Consider the following 11,619-nt stretch of genomic DNA (forward strand, 5'->3'; position numbering starts at 1 on the left):
AAGGCACACTGAGTATACTTATTCCACAGTGACTGGCATTGGGGAGAAAGGCAGCTCAAATGCAAAGACAAGCCTGTATATTTAAAAATGTAATGGGAGATAGGACGTCTTGCTCCCTTACATTTGAAATATTGTTATCTTTATTTAGTGTGTGTGTGTTCACACTTGAGATTTCAGTGTGCGATTTTTTGCGACTTGAGCACATGCCTACCAGTTCAAAAAGAATCAGCATCTACATATATGACAGCTGGTGGCAGTGAGCAGTACAAACACCATGCACTGCACCCATGGGGGCACCCGCAGAGAGATGCTTAATCAAGCGTCTCCTCATGCCGTAACATTTCACAGCGCAAGGGAGATGTTAACTCACTGCAACTTCACTGCCAGTGTCAATTAGCCCCCCAAAAAATACATTTTCCCTCACTACCAGGGTTCTTGCTTCAACAAGAAAGATGAGAAAAAACTTTGTTGGACCTAAAAAAAAAAAGTTTTTTTTTTAGCTTAGGATCTGTGACCTCGCTGTGAGGTGCCCATGTCCTAAATGTCCTAAAGATATATTTAGAACCCTAATCTATAAAAGATCCTCCCAGGTTAGCTGACAGCATTAATGATCTGAAACTAGTGTTCTCATTGTTATTATTAATAATAAACAGTATTTTTATAGCGCCACCATATTATGCAGCGCTGTACATTAAATAGGACTTGCAAAAGACAGACAGATACAGACGTTGTCACATGAGATGGAGAGGACCCTGCCTGGAAGAGCTTACATACTAAGAAGAGGGGGAAGTAGCACACAATATGAGGGGGAGGGGGGGATATGAAATGGTGGCTTTAGGGAGACAGATGAAGAAGATTGTAGGCAAGTTAGAAAAGATGGGGTTTGAGTGCTTTTAAAAAGAAGCAGAAAGTAGGAGCAAGTCAAATAGGATGAGGAAAACCAATCCAGAGAATCGGGGCAGCTCTAGAAAAGTCTTGCAGTTGTGCGTGTGACGAAGTTATGAGAGAGGAAAACATTAGTAGGTCATTGGAGGAGCGAAGAGAGAGGCTAGGGGAGGATGTATATACCAGGTCAGAAAGGTAAGTGGGACAAGAACTGTGGAGGGATTTGAAGGCAAAGCACAATTTCTCCTAACAATGTTCACAGTTAAAACCAACAGTTGTGCCTAATTCCATGAACCCTAACACAAATTAGTTTCCTACCCTAATTGCCCCATAAGGAGGATGGTTTCCTTTGCCCTACCATCGGTTATTTCATAGTTCCATTGGTATTTTATTTCTCTTTCATGTCACATCATCTACAGTGTAAAGTGAATGGTGACCCACATACGCTTCTGTATGTAGACGTTGTAACTAAACTATTATTAACAACCCCAAAAATAGAATGTATTCTATTTCACATGCCTAACTCCAACCTAACAAACTGTAATATTTCCTTCTTTGTGTACCCATTTTTTCAATATTTTTTTAATTTTTTTCCATTTGTATAACCAATTCTATTTTGATTGGACTAGTTGGACTCTAAATGTTTATTTACTACTAAGAAGAACAGTGCAAGAGTGACGTCAGCCTGATGGAGGCTATAGTGACAAGGGGATATAAATACCCAAAATATAGTGACAGAGAGGGACCCAAACACCCTGGAGTCTTTAGTGACCAATGGGAAAATGCACAAAGCCTAGTGGCAGAGAGACGCATGCAGCTACAAAGCATAGTGACAGAGAGGGACACAAATTATTGAAGGCTTAAAGCTAAAATAATTTTTCCCCCTGCAGTGGGGATTGGTACTTTTTCAAGGGAAGTGCATCTGCCAGTGTTGCCATTTCCCTTATCTAGACTAGTCTCACAGTCATGGCAGAAGCAGCCGTGTCTTTTTGTTAAAGAATCCTGTCTTTACTTGTTTATAAAATTCCTAATTTTAAGCATTTTTGGTTTCTCTGTGACAGGTCTGCTAAATAAGCTCAGCTAAACCAAGCTGTGCTGGTGTGTCTGTTATAGAGAGCCGGGCTGGAGAAGTAAATGGTTGCACCGTAAGAGGTTGTCAAACAGACCCTGCTGATACTTGGTTGAAAATCAGTCCCGATGTTCCAGTTTTTACTCTGACATCTGAGTTTGCTTCTGATAAGATGGCGGGTAGTGCCCTAGGGGATGGTTTTCCAGACCTGGATGAGGACATCAGTTAGCTTCTGGACATTCAGTTACTCTGTTTGGTGTAGTTGGATACACCAATGTATATTGTCCCAGAGGATCTCTTTTGGGTTCAAATCTGGAGAACATGGGGGCCAGTCAAGAACAATAATGCCCTTTGTCATCCTGAAACTGCCTACACACTCTGATCACATGAGGCTGGACAATGTCCTGTGCATGGAAGAACTCAGGCCCTACAGCCTCAGTGTAAAACCTGACAATGGATCTATGTTTTTTTTTTACCAAACAGCAGTACCATTAGCTAGCATGTGGACGTCTGTGCTGCTCTGCAAGGATATGGCCCCCTAGACCATCAATGACCCATTGCCAAATTGGATGATATTGCAGGCAGACTTTCATGTGCTCAGTGTGAACCTGCTCTTATTTAGGATGAGCACAGGACTTCAATGGCAAACCTGCCAATTCTGGTATTCCCTGGCATATTCCAATCAAGCTACATGGTGCCAGGATGTGAGCACAAGACCCAATACAGGACAGGGGCACTAGAAAAATGCAAGACTAATGAATTAAGAAGAATAAGAAGACAGAAATGGTCTTTAGTAAAACCAATCTATCTGCTTTTGCCCCTCCTGTCCACCTTTTGTTGCTTTCGTTTGCACCAAAGCAAGTAAATCTAATTAACAATTATTTACTGCTTGTATATACATTCATGACCTGCAATTATTGCAGGCAATTACACTCTTGGGTAGAATTTATAAATTATTCACCTGTCATTTCGACCTAGATTAAGCAGTTTTTTGTTAGAAAATATTACATGTACCATTGAGATTGCTGTGCACCTATGATATTTGTCCACTAGGTGGCAGAAGGAGTCCTATTTTTAAAAAGCTTTGAAAAGAGCCATAAATAGGGATTCGAGCAGTTGTGAGCAATTGAATTGATGTGCAAAACATTTATAAATACACAGAGTGAAAAAGTTGCTGCGTTGATTTGCTTAGTTTTCCTTAAATAACAAAACATACCACTTGGGGAAAAAAAGGACAAAAGACAAAAACATTTTGGGCTATTTATTTATTTTTGTTTAATCAAAAAATGGTCATTAACTATTGTTTTTTTCCTACAATAGGGAAAAAATAGTCCAGTTGAACTAATAATTTGCTGTGTCGTGTCAAGGTAATAACACAAAATACAGAACAGCATCCAGGTGGGTAATGTGTCCATCTGGTAACTTAAACCATATAAGTACACAATAAAATTAGTAAACCAAAGGGAGTGTGATGGTAAGATAAAAGAGAACAAGAGTGAATTCCACATAGCCATTCAGCCACACTTCAAGGAAGCCCTCTGAGAATAATTGGGTTTATCTAGTTGTGTTAGGACCTACCATGCCAAACCATGTTAAAAAGTAGGTAACATCCAAATGATGCAGAGAAGGACCCAATAAGATCAGTGTCAGCTAAAAAGTGTACAGGATGGTGGTCAAATGTCAAAGAAGTTTGCAATTAACCCAATTCAACCACTAGGTGCCAGGAGCAGTTTAATAAATGCCTGAAAACCACAATTGGGGTGTTGTGGTTGTCTTGCACAAGAACAATAGGGAGTTTAGGACGCGGAAACACCTTATTGGATTGTCAACTTCTTGAAAGAAAGCATTCCTCATGCTGCATGTACCATCTTAGTGCCAGCTGAAAATGGCAAATCAACTCCTGCTAAATGCCTAAAATTTTTGAATCATACTTCATCCTTTGCTCTGCCGTGCCTTCCAAGTTCCAAAAAAGATGTCCCACTATTCACTCCTCTATTTGTCACCTCCATTCACCACACCTGAGATCCTATTTTCCATTGCTTGGAAGATCAATACAATACAGTAATTGTAATTAAAAAGATCATATCTTGGGCTTCCCTTACGCTCTCCTTCATGGGTATAGTGGCACTAATTAAAATGGTTACTTTCCCCAGACTTTTATTTCTATTTCAGACTCTTCCTATATTTATACAGCTAGTCGTACGATTCTACAACAAACCACAAGAAATGGTTGGCTAAACTTGCCAGATGTGGCCCTTGTACAATCAGGCTGTGCTTTTGCGCATTTTAAAGGATTGGATACATGGCACGCTGCCAGGGGTCTCACCTCGGTTCAGATGTTACTTGATCCAAAAACTCACAAGGCTTACTCCCTCCCGGAATTGAGGAGGAGACAAACAGTATTTTTTTACTTATTCAAATACAGGTCTATGCTGTAAGGGTGGCTAGAATATTGATTGGATGATTGGAATAACCCTCTTGATACTATGCTGCTAACCCCTCCCACCTCTTCCAAAGCTATCTCCAATCAATGTATTTTTTTAAGAATAGATTTGGATTATTCTACAGCTAAACTAGGCATGGCAAAATGGCAGAAATATTTCCCTAATTTACCTGTCAAAGATTTTACATATGTACAGGGTGTCAAGGAAAGCGATACCAGCGGTCCAATATCGAGAAATGTTTTTTCGTCTCTTTCACAAAAATTATATTTCCTCTAAATGGGCCCATTATATTAAACTCTCTGATGGGGACAAATGTTTTAAATGTGGTGCCCCCTGCAGCTACTCCTTTTCATAATTTATGGGAATTCACGATTTGCCATTTGCTAAGTTTTTTACCCTTTATCCCTGATTTTTGGGATGGTAGAGAGTTCAGATATTAGTTTTGCTAGAGGGGCGAGACGCTTGGCATTGCTACTTTCAGCGGTAGCTAAGAAAACCATTTTCCATGGTTGGTTGGACTCCACCCCTCCAACAATGCATCTCTTTCTGGTTAAATTACAAGGGTTGTTTAAAATGGAGTGGACAGAGGCTTCCATACATAAAGAAACAAAAACACAACTTTTTTGTAAATTTGGGAGAGCTTTATTGCCACCCTTAATACCCCCACAAAAATAAAGTTGTACGACTGTTTCCGTCACACCACCTGGTATCTAGACTATCTAGAGTATTCGAAAACAACCCTCCCATAAATGTAGACTGAATACCTGATATCTGTATATTTCTTGTTTGTTTACAGCATTTTTCTTATATGCCTAAATGTATACTACTTCAAAAGTTTTGTTTGTCTGTTAATGTTTGGAATTGTATGTATTCATGTATATCACTGTGTGATCCCCCCAAAAAAAATAAATTTATATAAAAAAGAATTATATCTAGAATATCATAAGGTTATCAATAAGTTCAAAGAACTGGATTGAAGAGTCCTGTTGCCATTGAGTATACTATGTAAAATTTTATAGATAAGACCAAGGTTTAAATTAATTGGCTGCATACAGGAAGTGAGGATGGAATACTGCGTCAGCTACTTTTAAGTGCAATGGCATAAAACACAACATAAATGATTATAAATCAGATAGTGGGTGCTGTGCAGTACATCAGATCAGAGGTTCTAGTAAATTTACCAGTTTATCTAAATGCCAGACCCGATTAAAACATGTTACAATCCCTTTGTGTAAAATGAACAATAATTTATCAGAGCTTTTTTCATAAATTGTTCATACTGTATTTAAGGATATACAGAATTGTGTGATCCTCCACACATAGGGTTTTTGTGCATTTCAGCATAATTGCAATAAATTATACTATACAGTAGACTGTGAACTATGTGTATATCTTAAAATAGAACACTTAATTAAAATGATTATATTACTTGAGGCAGTGTAAAGGGGACTAATAACATCCTAAGACTTGTGTCAAGATTAGCTGTATAGTATTCTGTGAATAAAAATGTGCAGGAAAATTTACATTTGTTATTAGTGGCTGTTATATATTTTAGTATAGTGTAATGTAATTGTATATTCCTTTATTTTTTATAAAAAAGTTTACACTCCCCAGATTTACCCCCAGGTCTTGACACCTATGCTAGTTGATTTAAATATAATTGGTGTCAAATATTAGTGTAAGCAAAAGATTTTTAGCAATCACAAACCTGTGAAAATTTTACCATTGTGCTAATTTGTGACCTCATCAACCCAGCTTGACCTTATATGTAATGCTAAGAATTTACACAAACCTTTTTGCATGTGTCATATTGTAGCTTCTAAAGGGGAATATATATCTTCTAAAGTAAAACACAAATGTTTACTTTGAGCATTTTTTACTTTATTTTTTTTACGTAGTTTTACTTTTTTGAAAAACTTATGTTGCATATCAGATCAGTGGATTTTGTGTAACATCACAGAATTGTAAATGTCAAAGTAACTATGCATTCATTAGCAGCCTTTGTTGGTTATATTTTAGGTCTGGGGTTATATTTATATCTGGGACTGAACAAATTATGTTAAAACATTTTCTTCTTTTCACTTTTTTCTTAATTAAAATCTAAGCAATAAAAATATATGTATCTAGATTTGCTAGTAAATTGATAAAGACCATGTATGGTATAGTAGAATACAAAAGCTAAACTAATAAACCACTCAAAGTTCCCATAAGAAAAACGTTTAGGGACTGTTTAACCACCTGAGCGTTACACTGATGTCTAGATTTCTGTTCCAAAAGCGTTACACTGTTTTTCATGAAATTTTTTTTTTTAAATTGTAGACCTGTAACTTACAGAAATATGTCCGAACAGGGTTCTAGTAGATATCATGAATATAAAAAATGTTTGAAACACAATCATGTAAAAAAAAAAAATACTCTTAATAAAATTAAATAAAAGACACAAAAAATCAGCTTAAACAAGAATACATAAATAAATGAAAAATACTGAAAATGCGATAATTCGGTATGCTGTATAATAATATATTTTTCTAAAACACCTCCCTAGTCTCAGTCACATACCTACAGACAAAAACCACACAAATATATTTTCTATTATTATGTATTGGATTGGATACAGGACTTTGTATTCAATCCAATACAAAATGAGAACAAAATTCAAACTCTCATTTTGTATTGGATTGAATACAAACTCCTGTATCCAATCCAATACAAAATGAGAGTTTGAATTTACCAATTACATACTTTGTATTTATTTTGAATTATTTTGTATTGGATTGGATACAGGAGTTTGTATTCAATCCAATACAAAATGTGTTTGAATGAGTATCAATTTGAATTTTCTGCACACGCGCCGACGTAATCGTACGCGCCGACGTACGCGCTACGGAGGGAGAAGAAGCCGGCCGGCTTCTTCTCCGCCGGCCGGCTTCTTCTTCCCGGAGAGGGCACCCAACGCTGGAGGACGACGCTGGGGATCTACGTATATACATTTACTTTACCAGTCAGGAAAAAATACTGGATATAAACTGATCCAAATATAAACCAAGGTATATATTTTTACCTAAGAATACAGGTAGCCTACTTTGACTTGACTCGAGCCTCTGCTGAGAATATTGCTACTGAGGGAAGGTCCAATATTATTTATCATAAACGTATATTGAAGTCTTCTCAAGTCCTATATGAAGTACACGATACAATATTGTTTTCTCCTGAGGAGGAGGCGTTTATGCTCGAAACGCATTAAGACTTAAACTATATTTAAAAAGGGCATTGGAATATGTCTAAATAATTAATGTCACTAATATGAATTCTACAAATCTAGGAATCTAATATTGGATCCAATGGACAACATGATCTGGTATTCACCAAATTATGATCATTTGACAGGATGGTTGTTTCATTTTTAGGGTGAAAACCCAGTTGTATTAATATTTTAAAGTAATAAAGGCCCTGTACAACATATATCATTGATTTGGGTTGTGCGCCAATAAAGTCCCATATTCGAGGTCTGTCTATTAAATAACAAGACTGTGTTTCTACCTACTAAACAAAGCAGGGAGAACTGATTATGAGCACTTGCCATGCATAAATTTGTCCAAACATGCATGACAAACGGTGGCACCCTGCCATTTAGTTTGTCAACATTTAATGCAGTTGTGTTTTTCCTCAAATTCAAAGCCATTCTCATTCTGTTTTTTTGACATGGAGGGCGTAATTTTGGCAGAATGAGTTCCAAAAGGCACAACAGTGAAACAACATTAATATAAGGAAGTTTTGACAAAGCTGAGTCAGGAAAAGACAGCCAGAAATGTGGGAAAATAATTTCATTCTTCATCAGGCCAATGGTCCATGCTACTTCTCACACAGACCTTGCTGTAAAACAGTTTTTCACTGACAAACACATTACTGCGATGGAACATTATCCATATACACAAAATTTGGAACCTTGTGATTTTGTTTCCTATTCCTAAATTGAAATTGTTGCTTAAAGGAAGACACCTTAAGTCAATGGATGCAGTAAATAAAAAAAATCAGATATCTTGAAATAGCTTACAGAAACTGATCCTCTCCACACCTTCTACCAATGGAAAACAAGAGGGAGACCAAAAAGGTTTAATTTTTGCACAATCCCAAAATTTGTTCAGGAGCGTACCTAGTCCTTCAATTATATCATTCACATTGATGGAATGTTTTCAAAGGAAACTGTGCAAGAGCATCAAGACCCTATACCACTGAGTGAGAAGTTTTCAGCCCAGCTCTTGGTAAGCATTACGGAGAGGATTTGTGGGCTATGAGAAGCAATGGGGAAGTTTGATGTTTGTACTCTCTCAGGATAAAGGCTGGTTTAAGGATTCTAAATTGTGTATACAACAAATTTTGTACCACACATTAGCCAAAAAAATGTAAAGTCAATGACATTAATGATTTTGGGGCAAGCCGAGGTATTTTACAACCTTTATCCATTTTGGTAAGCTATTATTGTTTGAGAGTATTATCACCACAAATCTGAAACAACACAGCTGTGGATGGTTGTGTAGGCTGCTGGTATCCCAATATACAGATTTTATTTTTAGCATATGACAGTTATGCACCATTCCTATAAAACTATGTACCACTGGAAAATGCATGATGACATAAATAAAAATGGTGTCTTTCTTAACTTAATTTGCCTACAAATGGGCATTGGGACCTAGATAATAATACCTATGTGTAATGAATATATAATGTTGTTAAAAAGCCAAAGTGATAAATTAACGACTAAACCTAAATTTATGCGGAGGAATTTTTTTAGATCATAAGCTCAGACAGACCAGGCTCTGTTTTACTTGCTAATTTTGCTACTATACATCTCAATATAAATTGTATGCACTGGTCTTAGGAATGCTTTATGCATAGGATTACCTGTGCTCTGCTTCCTTGTTAAATGTAGTATTTGGTGCCACAGGCGATGATGAAACTATAAAGTATAAAATAAAAATACAATTTTGAGACAGTTTATGATGTCCCTGTGTGATCCAGAAAAGATTGTTCAAGTAGTGAAAATACAGATGTAGTATTTTTGTTCATACCTTATAAAGCCTTAAAAAAATCAATCTGGGGGGGGGGGCGGCTGATCATAAACTAGAAACTTGGAAAAAGCTAATATTCGTGCTATATTACCATATAACAAAAGCAGGAGGGGTTACCAATAGCATTCAAAATCAAAGAACAGGCCTTTGTTACAGAACAGGCACAGGAGGGGAAAAGCAGGATATATAGAAAGTGAAGAGTAATGCTACGTGCACAGATAAATGCTGTTCAATACAACAATTACTGATACAAAGGTAGATAATCATTTGTTAAAAAGGTTCGAAAACATTAAAAATGACAGTCTGTGTACAGTTGTTTGACAATGTATGATTGTGCACACAATCACCCAGTGTTCTCAGTAGACATATGATCTCTAAACAATCACATATATGCAGTCAGTACAACAGTCTGTTGAGCTCTGTAAATGATCATGTTATTGCTATGTACATAGCATTGTGAATTAATATGTCATTCTCTGTGAGCACACATTCATTGAGGAGCATTTATTTGAGTGTCAAATATCAAACATATACATAGGTTAAGTGGAAGGATAGACATACCTGACATACATACTGCTGGGGACAGAGTATAGGCAAAGGCAGACAGATATTGAACTTAGGATACAAGAAGCTGAGTAACTGAAAAACAATAGGTAGTACGGGTCACAGGGACAAAGCCCAGGCAAGACAGAAAGGAGTCAGAAATAATGCCTAGACAAGGAAGCAAATATCAAGTGTCAATGAAGTACAGAATCCCAGATTTAATATAACTATATTCTTTGACATAAGAAAGCAACTATTGAAAACTGCAACAACAAATGTTTTCCAACATAATATTACTTTATGTATATGTGCTAAATCCCCACAATTTCAAATTTTGGGACCTTTAAGACAACACACGTCTTTATTTGTATAACTAAAAAGTTAACATAACACAACAATGGAGCAATGAAGGAATAGCCAATCCACTAAATAGACACCGGTGACACAGGGGCCACCACAGACACAGGAGAACACAGAAGACACAGGAAGAGACGATACTGATTAAATCTGGAAGAGCAGACCCACGCCTGGGCTTAGAATAGCCTGCAGGATCAAGGCGCCTGCACTTTAGCGAGGAAGAACTGAGTGTGACAGTAGGACAACATTCATTTAGTCTCAACACCAAAAAAGAAAAAATACTAAAAATTACTTACTAGATTGACAGAATTTGGCTTGTGGGACTTCTTCAAATTTTATGCAAGCCTCACACCACACAAGGAAACAGTATGGGGAATCAGGTAAGGCTTGGTACTGGTAACAACTTTAATCAATGAAGGAGTCCAAATCAGACGAACACTTCCCAGAATTTGTGATGTTATAATGTAATATATAATAGATATTATATTAGGAGTGTGGTTCCTCTGGTTAGCCAATTCCCAATACTAAATTAAGTAACTCTTACATTTACATATAACCTCATAAATAACCTACAACAGAGTATCTCAAAATAAAATACAACCACCATAATACCCAAATAAAAGTACTCGTCATTTGTCATTTTCTATAAAATAGAAGGTAGGACTTACAGATATATAAAACCTCTTCACACATTTTATGGTTTAATACCAAACCCCTTATAAAATTTATAGGTCTTATTTGTAAGTTATTAGCCCTTAACATGGATTAAATCTTCATACATATCTGCACCACAAACACTTATATCAACTCTTACCTTTTATCCGATCCGTTCTAAGTTCCTTCCCACAAGATGCTATCTTGTCTATTGGCTGTAAAATACCCAGTTACTGCCAGCTACCTGTCATCCCACCATCTCCTGATATATATGAGAGCTGCATTGACTGACGGCATCCTACGTGGTGCCACCAACACCCAACCCCACTGCAACTGGTTTCATCCTCACTCAGGCACCTACTATAACCAAGGACCCCCCCCCCCCCCCCCCCCCAAACTGGCATTACAGACCAGGCACAAAAACATTGCAGCAACAGATGAAACTGACAATAATGAGGATTACAAAGTCACATCAATGCACCCCCCCAACCCCCACCCCCCCCGCAAACCAGTCCAGTTAAATAATATCAATGAAAATGCATATGTATTTATATATTTATATGCATTTATTTGTATTTTGACATATATACACAAGTGA

The sequence above is a fragment of the Pyxicephalus adspersus genome, chromosome 4 (assembly GCF_032062135.1).
Source record: "Pyxicephalus adspersus chromosome 4, UCB_Pads_2.0, whole genome shotgun sequence".
Classification (NCBI taxonomy): Eukaryota; Metazoa; Chordata; class Amphibia; order Anura; family Pyxicephalidae; genus Pyxicephalus; species Pyxicephalus adspersus.